Source organism: Arachis ipaensis, chromosome B01 (assembly GCF_000816755.2).
Source record: "Arachis ipaensis cultivar K30076 chromosome B01, Araip1.1, whole genome shotgun sequence".
Classification (NCBI taxonomy): Eukaryota; Viridiplantae; Streptophyta; class Magnoliopsida; order Fabales; family Fabaceae; genus Arachis; species Arachis ipaensis.
In genome coordinates, this window is record NC_029785.2 from 130,416,385 (window position 1) to 130,419,390 (window position 3,006).

At 36.5% G+C, this 3,006-nt stretch overlaps 1 pseudogene; it reads right to left on the minus strand.

Annotated features, from left to right (window-relative positions):
* LOC107620049 overlaps nt 1-3,006 on the minus strand; it is a 24,435-nt pseudogene that overhangs the window by 19,591 nt on the left and 1,838 nt on the right.

Sequence of the window (3,006 nt, forward strand, 5' to 3'; positions counted from 1 at the left end):
TTGGAGCTAAGTTTCATTGATATTTTGGAATTTATAGTATATTCTCTTATTTTTATCCTATTTTATTTTTATTTGCTTGGGGACAAGCAACAATTTAAGTTTGGTGTTGTGATGAGCGGATAATTTATACGCTTTTTGGCATTGTTTTTACATAGTTTTTAGTATGATTTAGTTAGTTTTTAGTATATTTTCATTAGTTTTTAAATAAAAATCACATTTCTGGACTTTACTATGAGTTTGTGTGTTTTTCTGTGATTTCAGGTATTTTCTGGCTGAAATTGAAGGACTTGAGCAAAAATCAGATTCAGAGGTTGAAGAAGGACTGCAGATGCTGTTGGATTCTGACCTCCCTGCACTAAAAGTAGATTTTCAGGAGCTACAGAAGTCCAAATGGTGCGCTCTCAATTGCATTGGAAAGTAGACATCCAGGGATTTCCATAAATATATAATAGTCCATACTTTGTTCGAGTTTAGATGATGCAAACTGGCGTTCAACGCCAGCTCTCTGCCCTATTCTAGAGTTAAACGCCAGAAATAGGTTACAAACTGGCGTTTAACTCCAAGAAAGACCTCTACACGTGAAAGCTTCAATGCTCAGCCCAATCACACACAAAGTGGGCCCTGGAAGTGCATTTTTGCATCATTTACTTAATTCTGTAAATCCTAGTAACTAGTTTAGTATAAATAGGACTTTTTACTATGATCTTTGGATGATCTAGGGATCATCTTTGGAACGTTTTTCCTTAAACTTGGGGCCTGGCCATTCGGCCATGCCTGGACCTTATTCTTATGTATTTTCAATGGTAGAGTTTCTACACACCATAGATTAAGGTGTGGAACTCTGCTGTTCCTCTTGAATTAATGCAAAGTACTATTGTTTTTCTATTCAACTCAAGCCTATTTCTTCTCTAAGATATACACTCGTTCTTCAACCTGACGAATATGATGATCTGTGACACTCATCATCATTCTCACCTATGAACGCGTGCCTGACAACCACTTCTGTTCTACTTGCAATAGCTTGAGTGCGTATCTCTTAGCCTTTTGGTTCATGACGCATGGTTGCCTCGCCTGACAACCGAGCCTTCCATTCCATGAGATCAGAGTCTTCGTGGTATAGGCTAGAATTATTGGCGCCCATTCTTGAGATCCAGAAAGTCTAAACCTTGTCTGTGGTATTCCGAGTAGGATCTGGTGGGAAGGGATGGCTGTGACGAGCTTCAAACTCGCGAGTGCTGGGAGTAGTGACAAACGCAAAAGGATTACTGAATCCTATTTCAGTATGATCGAGAACCGACAGATGATTAGCCGTGCGGTGACAGTGCATTTTGAACCATTTTCACTGAGAGGACAGGATGTAGCCATTGACAACGGTGATGCCCAACATAAGCTTGCCATAGAAAGGAGTATGAATGATTGGATGAAGGCAGTAGGAAAGCAGAGATTCAGAAGGAACAAAGCATCTCCATACGCTTATCTGAAATTCTCACCAATGAATTACATAAGTATCTCTATCCTATTTTACGTTTTATTTATCTTTTAATTATTAAAACTCTATAACCATTTGAATCCGCCTGACTGAGATTTACAAGGTGACCATAGCTTGCTTCAAGCTGACAATCTCCGTGGGATCGACCCTTACTCACGTAAGGTTTATTACTTGGACGACCCAGTGCACTTGCTGGTTAGTTGTGCGAGATCGTGAAGAAGAACTAAGATTATGAACGTGCGTATTAAGTTTTCAGCGCCATTACCAAGGAATGAACAATCACGATTTCTGCGCACCACTAGCCAAAGGTGATGAGGAGACCAGTGATACAAACGAGAGCTCCTCTAATAGCAGCTGGAGAGGCTTCTGAGATATAGAGAGGGGAAGTCATGGAAACTATGCCAACTCCAAAAGCAACCAAAATTCTTCCAACGACGAGGACCCAAGGAGCAGGGGCAATAGCCATGACTTACAATGACTTCCTGCAACCATAATTTCTTACCAACTTCTACAAAGTCTTTGCGAATGTAAAGCAAGGCTCCTGATATAACACCGGTATCGTAGCCGAAGAGGAGACCTCCAATTCCGGCCGATAGAGGAAGCGCATGATATAAGGGGAACTGGTTGCTCTTTTCTAAAATTCCGTGAACTCTTGCTTACTCGCTGCCTCCGGCCCTCCTTCCATTCTTACGGATCACCTTATTTATTTAATGTCAATCCTGATGATGATTTCTAGCTTTCCTCTACCACTTGCACTCCACGCTAAAAATATTATTATTCCATCCATCATTATTTATTTATGCATGCATGTAATCTCATGCATTTTATAAAGTGAAATTATAAAGTGAAATTTAATCACGACAACAATTAATCAATAATATTTATTCTTTCATATCCCGATCTTAACATCTTATCAGAAAGGTAATTATTATTGTTTTTAATTAACTATATAGAGTTGTGATCAGCACAATACAAAAACAATTAGGAATATATCCTATTGTATCATTATTATTTATTTATATATAAAAAAATACACTCCAAAAAAATTGAGTTAAATTAAACAGATAAAATATGTTACGTACTTATACTAAAAAACTGAGAGAAAATGAACTTTGTTATGGAACTACAATACTCTGATGTTATGCTTTTACAGGAGGTCTTTTAGATCAGTTGTGTGGTATTATACTCCCTTTTATCTCAAAAGTCCAACATTATTGTCTTGTATTTGGGTTCAAACTCTATGTTTTTTCTCCTTTATATATAAATCTTTCACATTAATGGCAGCTAATATATTCATATCTTTAACAAACAAGACACTAAAATTTGCCTTTGTTATATCCAACTGTCTTAACCATAAACTAGTTTTCTTAATCCTATCCAATTTCATGTTTTTTTTCTTTTTTTTTTCTTTGTTAAAATTGATCTGTCTTTTTATGTATCTTATCTATTTATAATTTGAGTAAAGCTAAGTTCTCTAAAAAAATAATAAAATAAAATAAAAAATAAGAATAAATAGC